This window comes from Catharus ustulatus, chromosome 15 (genome assembly GCF_009819885.2).
Source record: "Catharus ustulatus isolate bCatUst1 chromosome 15, bCatUst1.pri.v2, whole genome shotgun sequence".
NCBI lineage: Eukaryota > Metazoa > Chordata > Aves > Passeriformes > Turdidae > Catharus > Catharus ustulatus.
This window is the reverse complement of record NC_046235.1, coordinates 14,587,714-14,613,015: the sequence shown is the minus strand read 5'-3', so window position 1 is coordinate 14,613,015 and position 25,302 is coordinate 14,587,714. Positions and strand designations below refer to the sequence as shown.

The 25,302-nt window shown below is 43.3% G+C and overlaps 1 protein-coding gene across 6 annotated transcripts in view; it reads right to left on the bottom strand.

The window, feature by feature from the left end:
* The window catches only part of SGCD (sarcoglycan delta), a 315,825-nt gene that overhangs the window by 7,504 nt on the left and 283,019 nt on the right, over nt 1-25,302 (bottom strand). The gene's annotated exons all lie outside the window — the stretch shown is intronic.

Below are 25,302 nucleotides of genomic sequence, written 5' to 3'. Positions count from 1 at the left end.
TGCCTGCATCAGCTCTTTCTCTGCTCTCCATATATATAATCATTTGTGCAAGTAAGTGTGTTCTTAAATGGACTCCTGCTGGTACTGAGACAACATTATGGGAGACTGAGGGAATTCAGCTGTATTTATTGCAGCCAACAGTTCAATAAAGCACAGGCACAGCTCCCTCTGTGTGGCACTTTTCAGGTTATGACTTTCCCACTTTTCAGTGTCTTCATATTGCTGCTTTTTGAACACCCTTCCCTCAAGACCCCAAACTCATCCATAATTTCCTGGCTGACTTAACAAAATCTAAGTTTCAGGGAGCAATTGAGGCATATGCAGCAGAAGGAATGAGCATGGTCCCATGGTTAGCAGCCTCTGAACAACCCCTCTGAGCTGCTTTTTGTTTTCTGCAGGGAAGGCACATTTTATGTAAATCTGATTCCTTCCACTGGTATCACCCTTTAGCTGGTTCCTGTGTGAGGAACCTCAGGTTAATACTGCTGTAACTCACTTTTTTTTTTCCTGCCTGACTGAATTGCAGATTGCATGGAGGACAAAAAGCTGTTTGACCCTTATTTTCCCTGGAGATTCCTGCCTAGGGATTAAGTACACTCTCACCTTGGTGTACCTCACAGGCTGTGTTTGCCCTGAGAAACAAAGGAGCCTCTGCTTGCCCTAAGCCCCCAGGACCTGGCATGCAGGCACACATCCCTCTGCTCCACAGGCAGGATCCTCAGGAGGAGCAGCACAGAGCTTGGGCCAGTTATACCTTAAATCATGTAGCTAAATTCACCAGAGGATGTGTCCAAACCCCAAGACAGCTGAGGTAATCTGAGGATAAAATAATTCCTAAGAACATGGCCCAGTGACTCTGCAGCTCTCCAGCACCTCAGTGACTCTCCAATTTCTTTGATGTCCTGGCTGTCTCAATACATTTGTTCATCTGTTAATCTTTTAGCTCTTCTATCCACTGAGAAATAAATCTCCTACGTGCAAAGCAGTGTTCAGACACCACAGTGCAAACACCTTTGCAGCAGCCCTCAATTCCAGCTCTGTGCAGGAGTAGCCTCCCAGTCCCACACCTTTACTGGAGAGTGAGGAGAGCTGGGCAATCTGTGCAAGTCTTCCTGAGGTGGGGGAGGATCAATAGAGGATCTTCTTGCACATCTTTCCCTGTGCACACAGGTCCCCTGAACAGCCAACTGAGTTAAAATCCAAGCTTTGAATAAGCTACCAATGATCTGGAGTGTCCTGGACAACACTGTCCCAAAGTTTTATTTTCTTTCATGTGTAACAAAGCGATGGAGTTGTTCTCCCTCCTCCACCAAAACAAGTGGAATAACAACATCTTGCAAACACTGTTGAAAACACAATGATGGTTGAAAACCATGTGATTTTTGGATGGATTCTAACCCATGCAGAGCCTCTTTCCTGATGGAGGCACCAAGGACCCTCCCAAGAGCCCATGGTGTGATGTAGGACAAGGACACAACAGCAGCTGGGGCTTTGCTGCTGCTCCATCACCCTCCTCACCGAGCTGACCCCCACCTCACCACCCCAAACCACGGCCTCAGACAGCTGCAATCCTGCTGCACACACTCTGATGCGACCCAAACCCAGCCCTTTCATGCTGAAAATACAACTTTAAAGGCCAGGGATCTTTTTAAACCATAAAACTACAGAAATGTTTGAAAATACTATGACAGCAAAGTGCAGCTCTTTCAATAATGAAGACCTTGGTCTGCAGCCCACATGGCTTTGTACTGGTGCTGTGGTTTGGAGCCTGCCCCTTCTCTCTCCTCCATATTGCTGTAAATTCATCTTTTGGGGACTCTTATCCCAATTTATGCTCCTGTAATGCACAGGAAGGTCTTAAAACTTGTTTCCTTGGTATTTAAGGGGCGTATGTTTGCAAGGGGTTTAATTTGATTATTTTCTGATATCCTGAATGAATCCCTGAGCCACCTGACCATGAAGCAGGAGCTGCAAAATCTATGCAAAGCTAGGGAAAGCAGTTGAGGAGTTTATGCTCTGGGGGTTTGAGCAATGTTTACTGAACACTTTCACTTGAAGCAGGCGTTTAAGAGACGCTCTGCTTTTAGCCCTAATTCTGCCTTCCAGAGCAGAACCAATTTGGAGACTAATAATGAAAGAAAATGATTTAGAGATGAACAGATAATTTGTTCAAAATCAACATTTGTTTTCCAGTGTGATACTCCAGAGCCTTTAGTGGGATTCCCATCTCCTGGCGAGGTGTAAGCCTGTACTTAGAGCAGTAGGCTGGAAAGGTGGCTGCATGAATATAGATTGTTTCATTATTTGCTCCTGCTCTTGAATTTTCCATCCCAGCAATTGGCACATAAGCCCTTTTTATTGACCATGGGTGCTGCTTATTTTTGCTCCAGTATTTGCAGGACTGGATTTTGACCTCTCTCACAGAGCTGGGCAAGAAGGGTGAATGCAATGCTGTGCACAGTCACAGCTTGCTGAATTCAGCACTGAGATAAGCTACTGCCATGAAATTGCTGCTGTCCCACCTGCAGCGTCCTGGGAGGTGGATGAAGAGACATTCTCCTGTCTGGGTGACTCCCCACAACTTGGGAACTACTCCCCTGCATCCCAAGGTTTCATGTAAGTCAAAATTTCTTTAAAAAAAGACACAAGTAACAGGATTTTCAGAACTATCCAAGTTCCCAAGTTCCACTTATTACAACGGGTGTTAGCTGCTTTTGAAAATCCCATTGAGCACCTAAATGCCATAACAAATCTGACCCTTAATCTCAGTTCTTAGTTCTGCAACAGAGGTAATAGCACTGCCCAATTCCATAGGGAGGATGGAAAGATAAATATATCAGCAGTTGTGAAGCATTTATACACTGCAATGACTGAGGCCAGGGAAGTCCCCATGGCCAGGGATAAATGGCCGGCACATGGACAACTGATCTTCCCCAAGCTGCACTACTGGGCTTGTACCTTCATCAGAAATGGTGTTAGTCCAGTTCCTCTCCCTGAGCACCCTCAGCTCCAGCTCAGCACCCTCAAAGGACTGTGCTAAATGTCCCTCCTAAACCCTTCTACTCAATGCTACCACCAAAGCACCTGCTGTTTTAAAGAGAGGTGATGCCATGTGGGCACCTTGCAGAGAACCCCTGGAAATCGATGGAAATTCTGTGCTCCTGAAAATCAGCAAGGAAGAAAAAAATATTCAGTGTCATCCCTGCTATGCTTTGGGAACTTTAGCAAGAATTTAAAGGAAATCAGAGTTTGTATTGTGGTTCCAGAGAAAATCATTCACTTGGAAAGATCATTACTTACCCAGATTTCTAGTTTTCATTTCCTTCATCATAAACAGTCACATTAATCACTTCAGTACCATGGAATCTATTTCCTTCTTGTCCCTCCCCTCACCCCCTCCTGGATAATGCACCATTTTCCTTACTCTCATGAACAAACTTCTAAATTTGGGGGGAAAAAAGAGGTTATTAAAGATGTGCAGGCAGTGTCACCTGCAGTTGGAGGCTGCTGATATGCTTCCAATTCAGTGGGCATAATTTTGTTAAAAAGTAAAATATAATGTAGATAGTTAAGGGGGGAAATTTGCCCAGGTCCAACACTGATGTAAACATGATTTTCAATCTGTGCCTTGCACCAAAGGCTACAGCAAAGGAGAAGATGATCCTCAACACATGAAAGGAGTTAATCTGAGCTGAGGACCTTCTGCTGCCCTGATGTAATTGTTATCACTTTATTACTTCCTTTTCTTTTTTTTAACAAGGAATGGCCTCAAACTTCAGAATTCCTTGTCCCCACAAGGGGCTTTTTCTGTTCTTTTTTCTGTGTGGGGCACAAACGCTGCTGGCAGTACAGAAATGGGAAGAGAAGTTCATGCACAGGAGGTGAGGAGCATATGATGAAGCAGTGTGGTAACAGGAGCTAATTTAATTTTGCTTAGAAACCTCTGGACTGAGAATAGAGCATGTATTACTGCAGCTGTAGCCCATTACTTCTAATGACTCTAATTATTTTTTATAGTATCCATCTGACCAGCCATAAGATTCACGTTGAGCATAAAATTAGCCAATGTTAGCACCGTGCCTGCTTATACCTCATACAATTGGTAAATTATGCCAGCAAGTAAACACGGAGCTCCATCAATTTGCTGGTAATGAACCAGCTTCTCGGGTTGAAATTTGTTTTCAATTTTAGCTCCCTTGTTTCAATGAAATCAATGGGATCACCCATTCACAGCGACTTAACACTTCTGACTTCATTATTTGTGTGTATGTGTCTACTCCTAGAACGAAACACAATGCTTTTCTACCTATTAACAGGAAGTTAATTAGGTTTTACTGAATTGCAAAGAAGCCATGCTTTGTTTCTATTTTTAGAAATGTGTGGCTTTTGTTGTTGTCAGTTTGTTTGTTTGTTTTTAATTGTCCTGTATTAGAAGAGAAAAATGTTTGGGAGAAGGAACAGTAGGTTGAGCCTTGACTAAGCTGGTGAAAATCTCAACTGAACATAAGTTCAAGCAAAGTTTTGTCTCTACCCTGAGCTCTCCCCTTCATTACTAGAATTTGTTCCTACTGGTATTGCCAATTCATGGGAAAAAGGCAAAAATATGGCAAGAACAGCGAGTCTCATATAAAACAGGAAAGAGAAAAAAAGGGAGCGAGAGGTTAAAATCCTTTGGGTTTTAAATGGACAATGTCTTTTTCTGAGACTCCATGATTTTGAAAAATCAGACCTAAGTGGCACATTACATAAGCAGCAACCACTCTGAGAGCTTACAGAAGAGATCCTCACTAATAAGGAAATATGTATCCCTGTTATTTATTGCCTAGCATTGACATAAATCTTGTTTTCAATTACATGTTAATGAAGCACACCAATTACTGTTTGAATAGGGACATCTGATTACAGTCTCAATCAACAGAAATAAATCTTGCTTGTGGAAGGTTTCCAGGGTATTTTCTTTGGAAACATTAATTAGAGAAGTAAACAAGGATATATTATTATCATGTCATCCAATTGTAAATCCTGTAAATATTGGTTAGTCTGACAGTGTGCATCACCACACAGTTTCCAGTGTTTATGCTGCAAATCTAATGAGTGACAATTCCAGTGCAGACATAATCTGAAAGAGATTGTTATGGCTTCGGGTCCTAAACTTTATGCAATTTCTCATGTGATACGGTGAACAGTAAATGAAAATTATTTTAGCTATCTCCACAAACCACGGGTAATTCCCAAGCCAAACCCACCTAAATCTGTCAGAGACCTGACAGGTGCAGAGGTCTAATGGTGCTTTATTGGAAATTACAGTTTTCTAATTGAGTTAGAGATCAGTCTGGTTCAAATGGCAGGGGGTGCAACAAATTTTCTCCTGTGTATTTGGGCAACACAGATGCTGAAGAGATTTTGTACAAAGCTGAGTCAAGAGAAAGATAAAAACGAGTTGAGAAAGGAATTACCCTTGTGCTAACTTTGTAAGCTTTACTATTTCCTTGGGTAGGAAACCCAGTGTTTACAACTTTTCTTTCTTCTTTTTTAAATAGAGCTCTTACAGCTTCAAGGAATGCTTCATCACCAGCAGAGCAATAAATCTGCTGCTGCTTTTAGTAACTTCATCTCAGAGCCCAATGGACCAGTTTATGTATTTTTCACCCACTTTGAGTTATGGGTGCTGTGTTTAGTGAACTTTTCCTGAAGAGAGCTCATGCTAAAACAATCTCTTCTGACCATGTAATGGACACATCTCATTATCTCTTCAGAAACCACAGCTCAGTGAGAAGGGCTCACTAACAGCTTGAAACCATCCCAAAGGAGCTCACAGCCAGCAGCAGGAAGATGCTCAGCTAAATTGGAAGAAGATTTGAGAAGGTGCAGATAAATGAGCCAGAGGAGTTTGTAGGGAGGGGATTGTCTTGCAGCACCAAGCAGGTGAGAACCAGCTCTCATCCCCCTCCCAAAAAATGCCATTCCTCAGCAAGAGGAGAGCTTTGAACATATGGTTCCTCCCACCACATGCAAATCCCCTGCTGGAGTCTTCCCATACACTTTGCACTAGCTGGGGCTTATTCAGAGCACTAAAAAGCAGCAAAAGTAGGGAAACACAGAGCACTCAAAATACAACTGTAAATTCTTTGTGATTGCCTCCCATGCTGCAGCACAGGAATTGCTGAAGGCAAGGTAATTATGTAAAGTTGTCTTAAATGTCTTAGGGTAGGTTTGTTGTGATTCTTTTTTTTTTTTACATTTAAAGTCATTTCTGGAATAGTTTACCAGAAGCCAAATATACTATTTAGAAGACAAAACCTGAGATGAAGCAGACAGATATCAAATTAATCTAGGAAGAAAAATGACTGTGTAGTACTACTGAGATCTAGCTTCATTATGAACTGGAGAAGTGGTGAAGGGCAGAGATTGTCTAAGAAAGAAGTGCAAGATTAATGTTTAACAAAGAGGAGGTATGGCTGAGAAAATTAAAATCATTTGGATAATTAAAAAGTTCTGTTGCTTATAAATCAAGGAGGGAAATTATCATAGAAATTGGGAGATAGTTGAACACGATGTGTGGTAAATACAGATGTGCTTTAAAAAGATGATGTGTTTAAGCAGACAGAGAAGGGATTCAGGGATGTTGAAACTATAATTCCTATTTTAAGTGTAGAGATGACTGCAGTGTCCCTCTCCTCACCTGGGCTGGTCCAAATTTCAGCCTTAACTGACAAGCTGGGACACCCAGAGCCATCTGTGTGCTGTGTGCTGGGCACAGTCAGAACTGAGACAGAAAATGTCATTATCACAAGGCAGGCTGAGCTCTGACCAAGGCACAGTGCTGCTGCTGCTGCCTCTGGCTGGCACCTAAGAGCCCATAGTTATTTTTATTATAAACACCTGACCACAGCTCCTCAAACTTTTACACAGACTGGGTCAAAACTGCTCAAATAACACTCTGGAAATTTCTTCATGGGGGCTTGGAATTGCAGTGTGGCTGTGCCTCTGATCCCACTGCCCACAGCCTCCCTGCACTCCCCAAAAACAGAGTTACACATGCCTCACCTGCTACCTAAACCACCTATTTATTGTGCTTGCTGTGTAACTTCTTGCAATAAATCAAAATAAATCGAAAGAAAATAAATTCCTCCTCCTGTTGGCTGCATTAACCACCAGACTCATTCTGCACATGGAGAAAAATAATTACTTTTCATGTTACCATAATTGCCTAAACCACAAATGCATTTTTTAAGAAACAAAGGTTGGGCTGGTGTAAGTTTCTAATTACAGGTTGAAAGCTTCTAATTAAAAGGCATAAATTGGAAGAAACCCTTTCAAGCAGAATTGCAGAAGAGGCTGCTAAGATTGGGTATTAACTTGATGCACTGTCACAGAGCCAGGGGGGAGAAAAAGAAACAGAAATCAAATGTTGTGGCTCTTCCTTGGGTCCACTGACACCTTTTGCCACCCAAAGTGTCACAAAGTGCTGCCCTCAGAGACACAGAGGAGATGAACCCATCACAGAGGAGAAGTGCAGGGCCACATTTCATGGCAGAGCCTGAGCCCCTGCACAGGGGCAGAAATGCTGCCCTGGAGGAAACAATTCTGGCTTTAATCAGATTTTCCCTGCAGTTCATACAGGCTGGAGGGAACAGTTCTGGCTTCATTCAGCTTCTCCCTGAGGTTTATACAGGCTGGAGGGAACAGTTCTGCCTTCATTCAGCTTCTCCCTGAGGTTTATACAGGCTGCTGGCTGGTGGCTGGAGGACAAAAGCCACCTGAAATGATAACACCCCATGAAAAGGTGGATGCTTGAGTCAGGTAAACCTTGCTGGATGAACAATTTGTATTTGTTAACATACCCAGCACATGGTGCTCTGTTTTGGGGTGACTGTGATGTGAATTTGGGCCAAATCTCTGCTACTTTCATGATTTGCTCTTCTGCTTTACTCTGAAAGAAGGCAGAGTGATGTAAATTTTTCATCTTATCCTCCTGTTTTTCCAAGTGTTGAAAAATCCTGCAGAGCAGACCAGCATGCCATCCCTGAGACAGAAATTGCTTTCCTGTGATAACCCATACTCCAGGGAGAGCATTACTGGCAGGGGTGCAGCACTATGCAAATATTGCAGTCATGAGCATCAGACTTTGCTTGCAGTCTCCTGCACCAGAGCTGCTTGAGGAAGAGATGTCGATCTAGATTTTCATTTTAAAATTACTTTTGAAGTTTGTCTGCCCATGGGGTTTTCACCTGCTGTTTGGTCAGCAATAAAGGAAAAGGGTCAGGTGGATTAAAATCTCACATGGGTAGAGCTCAGGTTCAGCCTCCAGCACTCACTGCAGTGATGATTTTCTCCTCTCTGATTTATTCTATTCCTTCTAAAAAGACTGATGTTAATAGTAAATCACTTACAATGGGAAATACAGAGATAACAAAGCTAAGAAGGATTTGGAATGGCAGAATAAAAAAAAAACTGCTGAAAAAGAAAGGTGTGTCTGTGTGCATCATCTACTCAGTGGTGATACCCTTTGGAAACGTGTGCACACCTGCCTAAGTGGATTTGAAGAGCTTATTTAGCATGACAAATTGGCTACAACCTGATGGGTATTTCTGAAAACCCATTTATGGACCTTCAGACACTCACATTCCTGTGGCATACCCATTCATTGTACAGCCAATTTATAATGATTCCACCAAATTAAATCTTTATTAACAAACTTACTGACTCTGGCTTTGACTTATTGTCCCCCCTTTTAATTAACTGCAGTAATGAGACAAACAACATCCAGTATAACAAACATTTTGTTTAAAACCTGCCATTTATTTCAAGCAGCTCCACTAAAAATGAAGGCTGAATTGCTATTTGCTAAATGTCAATTTTCACACTCTGTTGAACCTTTTCTGAAGGCTGTCAACCACAAATCTGCAGTCATCTTTTCCCCTCTGATCAGAGCTATATAGAGCATATAACAGGTTTTCAGTTACTTTCCATTTTTATGCAGAAGATGTACCATTTTCTGTTCCCAGTATACTTTAAAAAAAACCATAAATGTGCATAAATTGTAAATGTAAAGGGGTGCATATGCCAAGGCTGTGGCCTCTTTCACAGTCACAAGTTTCACCAACAATGTGGTTCCATGTCTGCATGTGCAAGGGCACAGAAATGATCCAAACTCCTCAAATCCAGCCCATTATACTGCACCATCCTCTTTCCCAAAGTGCTGGGCTCAGAGTTGGGAAGATGTTTCCCCCTCCAATCACTTGTTCACAGCGCTGCTTTGGGAGGAACTCCAAAATAAAGGCAAGGAATGGGCAGGACCACCATGGACAGAGACTTTTAGAGAGACCCAGGGCTGCTCCTTGTGACCCTTTTGGCACAGAGGAGTTTGGAAGGGAATGGGAGGGATGAGCAGTATTTGAACAAGTCAGGCTCAAAGCTCTTTGATAGTGTGGAACAGAAAATCTTACAGCTCTCTGAGATTTCCAACTAATTTCTTGCTTTCAAACACGCAAAAGAAAATAAATTGGGAAATGATGTAGAGAAGAAAATAAAGGAATTGTGTGGGAGGGTGGAGGGAGGTAAGGAGCAGAGAGATAAAAAGATCAGGAAAAAAAAAAGCCCAACTTGCTGAAAATGAGAGTATAGACATGTCTCCAAAGGGACTACTTTAATTTAGGGAAGAGGATGTTTTGCAAATTCTTAGCATCAATTTATTTTCAGCTAAAACTAAAACTGTTTTCTATTTATCTTTTGCACATAATCACTCCTGAGTAAAACATGCATTCAGAGGTAAGGCTTGGCAATCTTTCAAGACAGATATACCAGATGATATTTTTCTGAACTGCAAGAGAGACTATTGAGCCTGCTGGTGGCAATTCACATTAGCTGGGAGCTGGCCCTGTTGGCATGAACCCTCCTCTTCCTAGGGGAGAGACATCCCTGTCCTGCTTCCCTGGGACCCTGCTGCTCACAGGTGTGTGCCTCAAGAAGCTCTGATTCCTTCTTTTGCCTCTGCTTTTGCTGTTTGCTAAGTTCCATGGTGCTACAACAGTGCAGCTTGTTGACCTTGCTCATTTTAAGGCATGAAACCTCTCCTGCTCCTTGGGCCAACCGCAGAAAAATGAGAATATGTTCAACATTTCTTGACTCTTGCAAGGTTCCTTCCATCTTTCCTTGGGCAAGTTTGCCTTTTGACTGTAATATTCTCCCCTGGCTGTCTCTTAGCAGGTAACAAAGACAATTCCAGGTGCTAATGGGAGAGGTCAAAGGAGGTGAAGTGAAATAGATTAAAAACCAAAAAAGAACTGATGCCAGTTGTACAGTTCACTGCTGTGCCACTCAGTGGAATAACCCCTTCCTAGAACACACTTTTGGCTGTGATTTTCAATATATTTTGCCCTATTTTATTTTGATTTTGAAAAGACAGCCAGGTGGGAGAGCTGGCTTTGTGGCTGAAGCACTGGGGTTCAATTCCAGCCCTGAGTGTGTTTGTGAGCCCATCCTGGTCCCTGGGTTCTCTGCAGCCTGGTGGAGATGGCTCAGCACAGCCCAGGAGGAATAATTCTCCCCAACACAGCAAATTGAAACAGGAACTGTCTGCTGCTGATTTTTCCTGGTATCCAAGCCAACTCATTGGAAAATTTCCTTACAGAATTCCTCCTCTGCTGCAAAGCATGTCCTGAGCCATCACCTCCACAAGGAAATTCCCCAGCTGGTGCTGGGAGGTGGCAATGCCCTCAGTGCCCAGATCTCACCCCACTGACTTCCCAAGCACTGCCCTTAAAAGAACTCCACAGAGTTACCTTGGGAACACAACAAGAGAAAGGAAATTGAACCTTAAAATCAGCCTTAATTCTCCCTTTGCACAGCCAAACAAAATAATAATAATGAAGAAACACTGCAGGACAAAAATATGAATTGTGGGGGTTTTTTTATGGTCTTGGAAACCAAGAATGATCAAAGCAGCAAGGTATAATTTTTTTTTTTCCTGGAGTGCCTTGCTTTTTCTGAATTGCCTGCACCCTCATGGCACCTCTCAGCAGTCACATTAACACTATTGATTGTCTGCTTGGTAGGTAACAGGAGGAAAAATCAAACAGGCAAGAACCTAACTCTGTTCAGATTCTTCCAGTGCAACTGGAATGTGGATGATTTTTTTATGGGGGGCCATCACTTCTAAAACCTTCCCAGTGAAAATTACTGCTGTGTTCTTCCCCTGTGTCATTAACCAAAGCCACCCACCTAGGGCAGGAGCTGGAGCCTTCCCTGCTCCTTAAAGGTGGGGTGTTCCTGTTCTTTGAAGCAAAAGGTGTGAGAGATATCTTGATTTCTGCCCTTTGAAGGTGCCAATCCTCCAGGTCTGCAAAATGCCACTTGCTCCCCAGAGCAGGGAAGGGCTCCATGCCAAGGCTGGCCTGTTACCCCTCTGGTGACAGCACATTCCTTGTCACACCCCCACAGCCCAGCAGCCAGGAGTTATTTCCAGCTCCAGAACAGGGAATCCAGTCCTTGCTGGTCCCAAGGCAATAAGAACATTTGTGTCATGCCCACCCACCACACTGAGGAGCCAGTTCTGGACCTCCCAGTCCAACCCAGTAGCACTTCCCAGTTGTTAATCTCACCCAGCTGGGATAAAGCACAGCAATGAGTCAGCCTAACACATCTCTTGTTTTGACACTGCCTCTCAAGCCTGCCATACAGAGCTCAGAAAATCTACATATCTGTATCACAGAAACACAGCAGAAAACTTTCTTCAGAGGAGTTTCCTCACAGGGAGGAGGCACATGAAGCCTTTACCTCCTGTTTTCCCTTTTCATGATGGATGAGGAATGTTCTCAACATCAATGATAAAGATTTTCTGATGTTTCTTTTCATTTTTCACAGTCAGACTTTAAGGTTGCCTAGACAGCAAAATGCAACTTTTCAGGCTGGATCCAAGCTTGGAGAATGAAAGGTGAAGAACCCACAACCCCAGCCCATGGCTGTGCACCCACTTGCCAAGGAACTGCTTAATCTTGCCAGAGAAAAGCTTTAAAATGGAAATGTCAGTTTTTGAGCTGCTTTTCTAAAATGCATTCCCATGTCCATGCACCATCCCAGCACCCCAGTGTTTTCTGGCATGAGTATTTCTATTTCAAAGAAACAGAAATTTTCTATTAAGGGTCCATCTGGTTTTGTCCTGCCTGAGCCCCAGCCCTGCTGCACATCACCACCCCAGCACATTGTGCCTGCTCTCCTTCTGCCTTTTTTTATTTGCTTGGGACACAGCTTTGTCTCAACAGCATTGTGCACAGTAAGGAACTTCTTACATCTATAGCATTTAAAACTAATCCTAGGTAAGAAAATACTAATTAAACATGCCCTGGCTACCCAAACTCAATTAGCTGTGCATTAGAAGGGAATATATTTAATATAATGTGACTATTAAAAAAGCCTGGAGATTTGTGGAGGTGTTCACACACCTGCTGGCCTGCTCCTGAAATTCTGGGGTTGCATCTTTCTGTGCCCACTGCATGAGAAGGAGGTAACTCTGCCTCACCTCCATGTGGTACCTGCTGCTGGATCGTCTGACCCAAATGATTTTCATTCTTATGTAACAAACCCCATTAGCGCTCAAGGGAAGGAACCTATTCCATCCCCAGACACAATAAAACACAGACAATGCCTCATGAGTGCCATCACACAGGGCCCTCAATAGGAAGTGACCCTGGCTGAGACAGGAATGGAGAAACAGCTGCCTCTTACAAAACCTGGAAATTGCCAAATAATTGCTTCTCTCTCCCTCAGACATTAACTTCACTGCAGCTTTTCTCTCCATCTTATTCCAATTATTCTTGCAGCCCTTTTTTTCCACCTGTATTCTGCCACTGAGCAAGTCACCAGGAGTAAACAGCATTTGCTGTTACTCTAAAAAAGCACATTTGCCATTTTTGCTTTATAGGTGATGGCAGCAATGAAGTACCCAGGGCAAACCACTGAAACAACAAAACCCCCCAAACCAGAGTAAACACCCTCTGCCTGTCCAAAGGAGCTCAGACCACTCCATCCCAGCTGCTGCTGTGGTGGATGAGGCAGGATCTGCAGAGAGCTGAGCTGCTCCAGTGGGAACACCTGCCAGGGCTGCTGGGCACAGCTCTGGCCATGGATGGATGTGGAAGGAAACCTGGGAAAGGTTTTATCCAGTGATGCTGACCTCACTGCTAGCATGCTTCCACATTATCCTCAGTGTCTTTATCTCTGTAAAGGATATCTTCTAAAAAGCAGCCACATCCTGACAGTCATGCTGCTTTAACTTTACTGCTCTAGTTAGAGGTGTAATGTGGGGAGAGCTTAAAGAGATATAACTGGACAGGTCTGTTTTAATTGTTCCCACCAGACCTGTGCTCCGTGACCTTGGACATCTACAGAGCCATAAATATGAGCTTTGATTGCTGTTCCCATAGTGACTGGCAGGAGGAACACAGTGGAGGCTGGACTAGGATTGCTTCAAGCAGGCAAGCAGCAACTGGAAATCATTAAGTTCAGAGGCTCTGGGGACTCTAATGTCACTGCAGGCCAGCCAACCTGCAAGATAAACATTGCTGGGCACTGCGAAAATGATTTTTCTATTTGCTTTCCACTGAGAGAGTGAACTGGGCTACACTTTAGGCACTAGGCTTGGCAAATGAGACCATGAGCTCTTCTGAGGCAATTCTACTGCTGGAGATGTCAGAGTTACCACTGACTGCTGAGGAGCAGAACAGCAGAGCAGTGCTCAGAGCAGGCAGGGCTGATCCATGGGGAATGTTTCCACCTGGAGCAGGACACAAGAGGCTAAACCATCCAAAGCTGCAGGCTAGCAGGACTGTCCCTGTTCCAAAGCCAGTGTGGTTATTTCTGTAGTGTTCTGCATTGTGCTGAGGGCTGTCAGGGAGTTTGGTGTGGAAATAGGACACCTCTGGCATCCCATTGCACATGGATTCAGGGAGAGGAATGCAGACTGCCCTGCAGCTGTGATACCCAGCTCTCACTTTCACTGTGCTGTGAATACACAAACAAAACTTAAATAGCTCCAAACTCTCCTATTTCAATAAAAGAAATGGTGGAGTTTCAGGGAAAACACAGACATGTGCTGGTGGGCTGAGTATGTATAAAAGCAGCTCAGGAATATTTGTATGGGCTGAGGGCAGAGCAGGAAGAGCTGAGCTGTGCTGATGGCAGTTTCTGAGGCTGGTGGGGGCACTGCCTGTCCATCCTCACAGCTTCCTCAACTCCCCTGCAACCAGGGCCCCACACAGCCCAGGAGAAGGGAAATTACACAGGGACAAATCCAGCATCACCAACAGATCCCTCCCTCAAAGCTATAACCCTCACAAACACAACAGCTTCACCCTCTGTGAGTATATTCAGGTTTGGAATGGAAAATACCTCTTCTGCCATCCAAGATAAATCAGTAATTACACAGAAGGGAAGCAACACCAACTCTACCCATCCACACACTTTGTACACTCTCCAAACTCTCCAATTTACATATCTAAACTCTCCTGAGTTTGGCACCATGTCAACTTTAATGCCAACAGAAGACAGATAAGCCCATAATGCAACAAGTCCAAGGCATCACTTCTCCCTTACATACAGCACTTACACATATTTGCATAGATCAGTTAAAAAAGCAGGGTAATGCTGGCATGCTTTGAAGCCAAGATTACATGGTTTTTATGAGAAGTTTGGTGGCATGCCACGGGGAGACACTGCACTGTTCTCATGGGATAATTGATCATCCCAGTCTCTTCTCCATGCCTCAGCCTTTCACTGAAAGTAGATCCCATCATTTTTCAAGTAGCTGAGTCAGATTTGCAAACTCTGCACATTCTTATACTGACCACAAGCACTTAAAGCATCAGCTATTTTATTTTTTCTGCATTTGGTTCCTCTATTTTTCTTTTTCCAGGTTGTAGGAAATGCCAGAATTGTCCAATTCTTTTTTAAAAATTACTAGCTTGTGACTCCTTGATAATTTATACAGTGTGGACAATCCTACTTGGAAAAATCAAGGATTAAAAATATTAATCTCTCAGGTGCTCAAACGTCTTCAGTTACTTTTTGAAATACAGACTAATAATAATTATTGCCTCCTCCGCTTTACTGTTAATCCATCTCTCAGAAAGTGCACTTCTTGAACTGTAGAAAATGACACTTTTAAGAAGAATTTTGCCTTTTTCTGACTGCAGCAAACCATATGGAGAGTGGTTGACGGGTCCTGATGGATAACAAACACACCAGCAGCTTCCCAGAATACTTATCTCTGAAAAGAAGGGAGCTCTGCAGAAGTAGCCTGGATAGCTCCATAAATCAATGCCACACCATTAATTCCTGACAGACACTAAAAAATTAAGGCATGGTCAATTTTAAGTATTTGCCCTGCATAAGTCTTGCAGTTGTTCTTTCAGGAGAGTCATAATCTCCATTTGAGAAGCAAGAAAACCATTATAGTTCTGAAATTTCAGTCTGGCTTTTGAAGGCTGATTTTGCTTTTCATTGCTTTAGAAGTGCAGCCAGATGTTGCTTTTGTTTATATTGAGCTTTGTTTTTTCCCCCTGGAAATTCAAACCAAACCCAGCAATTATTTTGCTGCAGAATTGTTTATTGCAGGACAGTCCCACTGGCAGGTTGGCCAAAGCTGGAACCTCCCAAAGCCTGGCCAGACACTGAGGGAATTGTGCTTTGCTTCACTGGGAAACTGGGAACTGGCATCCAGCTGGAGGAGAGCTTCCTCAAAGGGGTGGTTATGAAACCAAACTCTCTTTGGTATTGCATGGACATTTTGACAGGCTGTGTGAGTCACAGAAACATTTTCATGTGTCTCTGAGCACCTCTGCCTGCAGAGCTGCCATTTCCCTGGCAGTGATTCCCCTTTCAAGTCACTTCAGCTCACAAGGTATGATGCAACATCATTGAAAATGTGCATGTGTTTATTAGAGGTTACAGCATAAAATATGCAGGCACCTTCAAATATATTTCAGACTGTGACAGCAAGCAGTGACTGAATATATGTCAGAGGTTTATGATGAAGTCTGAGGTGTCTTCATTTAAAAGGCAGCATCCCTTTTTTATAGGCATCCTTTATTGCTTGATTTATTCTGTCTATCTGTAACTAACCTCTAGACTCATAGATTTAGACTCCTGGTGTGATGCTGTTTGAATGCCTTGCACCTTAGAGCTCTGCAAAACGTTCTGACAAATTCATTGCTTGGTCCTCTCTCAGTGTTCAGCACAATGCCCAGCGATGGAGAGATTAAATGGTGCCCTACTGCTCAACTGAGAACCCATAAAATCAACATATTTAGTGAGTGTTACAGAAAATTTGTCACATGCTAAGCAGAGAAGAACAGGAAAGGAACTAGGAGAGATTTAGTGTTCCATTTTCCTTCTCTTTAGCAGCATTGCCCTTGATGTTTTCAGTAAGACTGGGGTTTTTTTTTGCAAAGGATTAAGCAGGGGTAGAGATGAGGAACTGAGCCTAAGTAAACAACCAAATATTCTCTTCTTGATAGAATCAATTTGATTTCAGATAAAGCTGAGCATTTATGGAGGAATACAGGGCACAGATGGGCTAAGACCCGGGCTAAGTCCCAGGGCTGAATTCAGGAGCTGGGTTGTTTCCAGATGTGCAGCTCCTGTTTCCAGATGTGCATTCTGCAGTTCCACATGCAGTGTGGTTGCACACAGTGTGACTGCAAGCACACATTTTCAATCACACCTTTTGAGTCGTTAGAGAGAGAATTTAATTTCAGAAACCTCAGGAAACAGTAATAATCTTTAACCTCTGGCATTGCAGGGGAAGGCAGTGCATATTTCCTATCAAAATGAACAGCTTTAATCACCTTCCACGAATCTCCATTTATACTGAAGTGAATTATGCAGAAGTGACCAAGGGACACAATGTGCTGTGTTGGGCCATCATTACCTTGGGACTTCATGGGAACTGCTCTTTGAATAAAGGCAAGGCTCTGCCTGCAGATCTCAGCCTGGTATTAGTCACACCAACACCACAGTGGTTACCCCACACTGCCAAGGTTCAAAAAAAAGCTTTAGTGAATTAATCCAGTGCCTGCAGTAGGACTTGCACCCACGGGTTTGGATTTGGGGAGGAGCAGAGAGGAATTGCCCAAATCTCCTGGCACTGTACAGCTGGGAATGGCTTTTGCAATGTGCTTTAGCACAGATCCTTCTGCTCCAGGGGAACAAGAACTGATTATCTGGTACTCAGAGGTTTGGGGGCTTTAGAGAGAAGCAAACAGCAGTTATGAAGGACTTTATTTTTGTACCCTAAGAGGCTCTGTCAGAAATGTCGTTTGTAATTAATTAGAAGTGTATAAGCCAGAAAAGATCCTGTTAAAGACAGTTTTTAACCCAGGGCACTCTGGGTTTCAACCTCAGGCTGAAAGCTCAGAACCTTTTCACAAGTTCCTGTGGCTTTCTGGGTGATCCTTCTGGCAGCATTTGAGTTTCCAAAATGGTTTATAAAAAAGCTTCCCTCTTTAGTCAGAGCTCCTCAGTCGATTCTTGTAAGATAATCCTGTTTTTCTAAAGAGATTTTTATTGCAACATGAATTTATTACAAACCATTTCACATGCACACATTTTCAATCATACCTTTTGGGTCATAAGAGAGAAAATTTAATTTCAGAAACCTTAGGAAGCAATAATAATCTTTAACCTCTGGCATTTCAGGAGAAGATACTGCATATTTTCTATCAAAATAGACAGCTTTAATAACCTTCCATTAATATCCATTTATATTTATTACTCCTTCATTAAAGTTAAGACAGCAAATCCTTAATAAAAAAACCCTAAATTGACATTTTACTTTACTTCTTTCTCTGTCTTGTAAAATGCTAATACTTAAGGAAGTGGACAGAACATGACATATTTTTATCACTGCCACACACTTCACCACTAGCAGTGTAAACTCTCTGTGTCTTGCTTTTTGCCCTTATTATATCAAATATAAGCAGATTTTCTCTGAGTTCACTGGCAGGGAACATCTCCTTAGAGCAGCATCCCCTCATTATCCAGCCCTATCAGCTGCTCTCCAGCTCACCAGGAGACCATTTCCTCTCTGCTTTACAACCTCTTTTATGATCCTTGATGGCCAAAGTTTGGGGTTTTTCAGTTTACTTTCTTGTTTGATTCCCCTGTGCCACTTTATAAACACGTCCTCAGCCAGCCTTCCTTAATGACATGGAACCAGGCAAGAAGGCAGAGAATGTGTTTTTCTTTTTGTTTTGCAAAAGGCAGGAGATAACTCATGAACTCAACACCAGAAACAGAGAATTGCAGCTGAGTTCAGCTGGAGGAGGAACTGCCAGGAGGTCCCAAGATCCCAACACTCATCCCTGTTTGCCTAAGCAAAGCTCCTCTCCTCCTGCACCTATTGCCCCCACCCTGGGGTTTTGCTCCTCCTCTCTGCAGAACTGAACAGTATTTCTGTGTTTTTCAGGCTTTCCTGAGGCCACTCATCTGCTTTTTGACTATTGCTGGGTGCAATCCCATCTCTGCTTCATCTCCTCCCTGAAGCCACATGGCACCATGTGAAAGAAAAGCTTTTAGTTTGGGTTTTTTTTAAGACTTCTTCTATCCAAAGATGTTCTTGTGCAGCTGAAGTGAATCAGGGCATTGTTTTCCTTGCCAGCAAGGCTGTGTGTGTGCACTGGGGTGTGTATTCACAACTCTGGGACAGATGAAATGGTGGCTGCCACTCTGCCTGTCAAACCAATGCTCCACCTTTAACATGGTGCTTTCACAAGTCTGGCCCCAAAAATTCTCCTTTTTTACAGTGAGTCACTCCAACAGCAATTCAGCTGGGAAGCAGAGCAGGGACTGCCAGCTTCAGAGTTGTCAGCAGAACCTGGAGATGAGGCTGTGAAATCCGTGGGCTCTCAGCACTCCTAAGCTGGAGATGAGAAAGAGGAGCCACCTGCCAGCACAAAGGAGCTTCTGCATTTCCATTTCCTCCCCTGACAGCACACAGCAGGCACAAGGTGCAGGATGGGTCACCAGCCTCCTCCAGGCAACACTGCTGAGCCCAGGAAGGGCAGGGCAGCCCACAGCTGATGCTCACACTCTGATAAAATATTCTTATCATTCTGGATGAAGCAAAGACCAGAGGAGCAGCTATGGACTGTGCAGGGGTCAGCAAGGAATGACCAGGTTTGGCTGCTGGTCATTCTTTAAGAAGGGATTCTCCTGAGCCACGTGCTGGGTCCACACACCACTGCAGAGCTGGGAGTGACATTCCTACAGTGTGAACTCAGCTATTTGGCCAGAAATTATTACAATTCAAAACAGCCAGAGGTGCCCCAATAAGCCAAGGGATAAATCCATACTGCAGAATACACAAGAGAAGCAGAACAGGGGCAGTCACTGCACATGAAAAAGATAAAATCAATTCATGATGAAAGGACGTAGCTACTGCTGTTTGGCCTAAAGAAAGCAACTCCATTCCACATGAAACAAATTCAGAATAAAAATTCTGTAGGCACGGTGAATATTTGTGATTTCTCTTAATAAATATATACAAAACACTGCTTTCAAAAGGAAGGATCCCACTGCAGTTGTGGACACATATTTCTCCTCTCTTTAATAAGGTTATGCAGCAGCTATTGATTCCTGACTACAGCCTGAAGTACAATTAGTGTATTTGTAAAAATGTCCTTTTTATTCTCAGGGGACTTCTGTAGCTCCAAGTACCTCACTCAAACTAATAAACATTATTGCTGTGGCCCAGCCAAACCCTCTGGCACCAGCAAAGGGCAGTAGGAAACAAAACCCTGAGGAACTCCTCACTTGGGCAGTGAAGTGTCTGAACTGTCCTTCCTTATTTTGATCCAGGTTAATGAGAAGTCCGTGTTCAGTGCCTCATTTTCAGGAAGCTGGGTCTGGACTGCTGCAGTTCAGCAGGTGAAATCCCAGCTGTGGTTGCTGTGCTGGGCTCAGCAGAGTGGGAATGGGGAGCTCTGCCTGCCAGACAGCTCCCAGGCTCACAGGTGAAGCCTTAGCAGGGAGATATTCCTTCTTAAAAGCAGGTACTGACTGCTGAATAAGGCAAAGATTTTTATTTTGCCTGCTTTGCTCTTCACTTGGGGTTTTAGAAATATGTGATGCACAGCTGGAGAGACGTACGAAGGGATAGAGAGAAGTATTAAAGAAAACCATGTATTTTTCTACCCAAAAGCAAACATGGTGTTCAGTGGATTACATTCCTCTCATTTCTTTAAGATAAGAACAGTGTTCAAAGGAAAATCTCCTTCTCTTCTGAGCTATTCAGTCATTTTGAATATGATTACATCCTAAATATCACAGTATTTGCAAAGGATTGGGATCACAGTGATAGGTGAGCAAGGTGCTTTCCTTGCCAACTTTCTATTTACTTCTGTATTTCATGCTCAATATCCTTGGTACAAATAGCTCTATCTCAAGTACAAATGTTATGATAAAAGAATGGTTTTTGGGCCTTTCCCAGAGCATGACAAATGCTGTATCCCCGAGCAGCAGCACCAACTGGTTCCTGCTGCAGCATCTCCTGACTGCCCTAGGGAACAGCAGCAAGGAGAACATTGCCCAGTTTGCACTGAAAAAAACCCCAACAGTTTCCTTGCCCATCTCTCTGGGTAGAGGCCTAATGATTGCTGTAAGAACCTGCAGACTTTTTCTATAATTGGCACCCCAAAAATGGTCCTTAGAGCCTGAAGCCAGGTACTGCTGCCAGGGCACAGTGTCACTCCAGGGCACAGCAGTCCCCCTAAACCATTATCAAAATGGAAATGAAAGGCAACATTTTCTATAAACATCTGCATTTCAGAGGCCAAGTGGTACTTTCATCATTTTCTGTAAGACCTTCCAGAAATACCACCTCAGACTAACCTACTCGACAGATACATCATGTTAGATGTGTCACCACATCCTTTTCATCAGGGTGTAGTCAATATTCTGTATTATATGAATAACTAATTAGTTTCACAACTTATTTCCACAGATGTCATTGCAAAATCTATCTGAGGAATGTCATCTGCACTTGAGAGAAGGACAAGCATTGTAATTAAGTATGAAGCCATTTCACCAGTGTGAGTCTGCTGTGGAGTGTGAAATGGCCATAATTCACATTTTTAAGACCTCGCATTTATTAGCATCTATTTTCTACTCAAGGTTAGCGGTGTGCTGCACAGGGAGTTTAAAAAAGCCAAACAAACTGACTTTTTTGTTATTCAGATGGGTACACGTGCACATCTGACTGTACAGATTGGTCACAGGGATGGGGTTTCTCTCGAGTCCCAGAGGATTTCTGGCTCACACATCTCTGTGAGCAGCACTCGAAGGTCAGATGGATGCTCTGATTATGGAGCAGGTGACATTCTGCTGTTGAAAGCTAATGACAAACCTGGGCACAACGCAGCTAGGCAGGATACAGATCTTGTATACAGCAAAGGTACTCAATCTGAGATAACAGCCAGGACTGACGATTAATATCTCCCAGGAAAAGACTTTGTTTGTGTTAGGAAACCCCTACAGAATAAATGCAGAGGGAGAATAATGAACCCAGCTGTTGGGGTTTACCCAGGGCCCAGGAAAAGCTAAACTGGTCTCTGTCTGGAGCCATTGCTCCAGTTGTAACTGTGCTACTTAATTATGTGCAGAAGATGAACCTTGAGTATCTTCCCACATCTTTTGGTGCATCAACCAGCAAACAAGAGGGATATTTCCACTGCTCTCTATCCCATATGCAATGCTGTTTGGCAGCAATTTCCTTTAGAAATCTACCCTTTCCTTCCCTATTCCCACTCCTGTTCTCACTTGAAGGGCCACACAGCTCTGATGGAATGTGCTGGCTCCTGCAGCCACACGTGCCAGCAGCACAGGGACAGAGCAAGACCCCAGCACACACTGCAGGCTGCTTCACCACCAATTCCAGCTGCTTTGCCTTTTTTCCTGATTTTTTTTTACTTCAGCAATACACTGAGTCCAAAACCCCTTCCTGCCCTTCCTGCCTTCACCATCCATTAGTCCTCTGTGAAGAGGATCTGCCTGTGGAGAGATGCCACCAGCAGCAATGGGAAAGGGGCAGAGCCATGGTTTATCCAGCTGGGATAAGGGAACAGGGCATAGCCATGGTTTATCCAGCTGGGATAAGGGAACAGGCACAGCCATGGTTTATCCAGCCATGGTTTATTCAGCTGGGATAAGGGAACAGGGCACAGCCATGGTTTATCCAGCTGGGATAAGGGAACAGGGCATAGCCATGGTTTATCCAGCTGGGATAAGGGAACAGGGCACAGCTTATCCAGCTGGGATGAGGGAACAGGTCACAGCCATGGTTTATCCAGCCATGGTTTATCCAGTTGGGATGAGGGAAAAGGGCACAGCCATGGTTTATCCAGCTGGGATGAGGGAACAGGGCACAGCCATGGTTTATCCAGCCATGGTTTATCCAGCTGGGATGAGGGAAAAGGGCACAGCCATGGTTTATCCAGCTGGGATGAGGGAACAGGGCACAGCCATGGTTTATCCAGCTGGGATAAGGGAACAGGGCACAGCCATGGTTTATCCAGCTGGGATAAATCAGCACATCCCCACTAACACCTCTACTTTTCCCAGGACTGAGCCTCCTGAGCAGCTCATCCAGATTGAGGCTTCACCCACTGAAAACAGGGAAGGAAAGGACACCAAGAGCTTACTCCACCCTTCCTGGTACTGGGTGGGAAAGAGAGGAAGGCCATTAAGAGAAGGTTTGCTGGGTTAAGGAAAGGGAACAAAAACCCTTCTCTCCTCCTTTTTGCAAGATACTTTAACAGATGGAAAGCCCCAGCAATCCTCAGTTCCTTAACCCCAACCCTTATATCTAGTGGTATAAATATATATTTATATTTATGCACACAAGAAGCTGTGGAAAGTCTGCCTTTGGTTTGGAAGGGCTGTGGCTTGTCTTTTGTAAGAGACAAACAGGCAGCAGATTTGAAGGGATGTCAACAGGACAAAATACTAAAGCAAAGTGGCTGCAAGATCAGTGTGAAATTCTGCTCTGGCTGCAAGATCAGTGTGAAATTCTGCTCTGGGAAAGTCTCTCCAACAGCAAGAGTTTCAGGAAGCCTTGGATGCCATGGGATAATTGCTAGGTCAGATGTGGTGTCCTCAACCAGAAAATGAGGATCTTTGTCTTTCAAAAGGAACTCACCAAAGGCCACTGAAATCAGCTTGAGGTTTAGAAACCAGGAACCTGGTGTCTCCTTTTAGTTGTAAATGAGTAGATTTGTGTTGGCTTTAGTGGAGATGGCTGTATACATTCAACCAGTCTGAAAATAACTGAAAATAGTTATATCTGTTACAGTGTGGAAGGTAAAGCTCATCCCAAGGAAAACCTGTTGTCTTTTAAGATGGTAGGAGTACTAAAATTATTGGGATTGCACTGGCATAACAGAGAAATAAATTGTATCCCTGCTGGGAAATCAATCAGAAAATAACACCAGCACTGTACATCTGGTCATCTCCCCCTTGCTGACACCTCACAGGAATCCACAAGTGTTCACTGGGAACTAAACAGTGTTTCAGTATCATACATTACTCTTTTTAAATGACTTTCATTTCTCACCAATTGCTTCCTCTTTTATACCATTCATTTTTCGCATTTCCTCTAATTTTTCTCCTCTTAATCATTATTAATGTAATTGGTTTTTGACAGAAATATTATTTGTGTTCCTATTTATCTATGGTGCCTTGTGAAACACAGCTGAGAGAAACCTTAACTGGGTAAGAATTCCTGTTTTTCAAAATGAGTATTGTTACGTTAGCTCAGCACTGTATTTAAATTGTTTTTTGTTACAATAGGTCTCACTTGGACTATTTGGATAGTTCAGTACTCTATGTGGTGAGGCAGAATTGCACTAATAAAATCAAACAGCAAACACATTTCATCTGCCATTTTGTGCTTTCAGTGCTTCATAATTAACTTTAGCCAAAAATTACCCCTTAAAGCCCAAGGGATTAATTCTCCCTTAACTATATTTGTGCATTGCAGAAAAAACAGTCAAAAAACAGTTATCCCTCGCCTTCCTGGTCTTGGATGAGTGATTTACTGCATTTCCAATCCACAATATCTGCGGATGAATTCCAGGTGTGTGCTTGCCCCTCATGGAGAGAATTTCATGCTGTCTGACTTCTTGTTATTTAACTCTGGGAACAGAAATACCCTAAAGCAGGTTTCCAAGCTGCAGCACGACCTGGACACTGGTACTTTAGGCAGCTCTGCTCCAACCCCACCCTGTCCCCAGCTTCCAGCACTTGGCACTTTAACAGCATCTTCCTGATGCTTTTTTTTAATATTTCATCACCCACCTTTTAATCCCCTCCCCTCAAACTGTTTCCTTCTTCCTTATTCACTGGCTAGTCCAGCCTTTATCCCTCACCTCTGAAGAGTGCTGATCTGGTGTTTGATGGACAATCTCTGTTAGCATCTCTGGCATGTATTTGTTTTTTGGAGGAATGTAAATAGAAAAAGGCAGGTGATTCCTGCCAGTGTCAAGGAGAGGTTCTCAAGGCAGGCTCTTGACAAGTTACTTGGGTGCTACTCAAATAATCCAGTGAGAAAAGGTCATATTGAATTCAACTTTTATACATAAGCAATCACATTACCATATGTCAAAGGCACCAACCTGCTTTAAAAAGCTTCAATGCAGATGAGTACAAATATTTCAATGTCCAAACAAAGTCCTCCCCCTAAACTATTTTGGGACGATACCAGATGGCAGTGCTAAACATCTCAAGTATTTGAAAATAATTTGGAGTTGTTTGCTTTCCTTTTTACAGCTTTTGACCAGTTTAGAGCCCAGTGAACAACAACAGATACATTCATAAGTCTTCAATTACTTTAAATATGTAAAAACATGAAAAAGTTCACAGAAGCAAACCAAATAATTTGCCAACCATTCTAGTTTTTAGGTTGCTATTAAAGAATATTCTAGAGCCTAGGAAGGAAATGTGCTGTTAATTACACCCTGCATTAAACAAGACATTAATGAGCTCTGGCACTCCTACCACAGTGGACACAGAGCAGGAGGGTTTTAGGAAATGTGAGTCTGTCTGCAGCAAAGTCAGAGTTGGCTCCAACAAGCACAAAACCAACTCTTGGGATCTTGAGATGAGCTTAGCATGTTAGGAAAAGGCTGTGCACATATTCCCACTTTCTGTTCTCTCCTTCTAAACCACTGCAAAAGTGTTTTAAGAGCAAAGAGGATCACCAGGACAATGAGCACCTTAAAGAGCAGCTGATTTACAGCTGAATTATGGAGC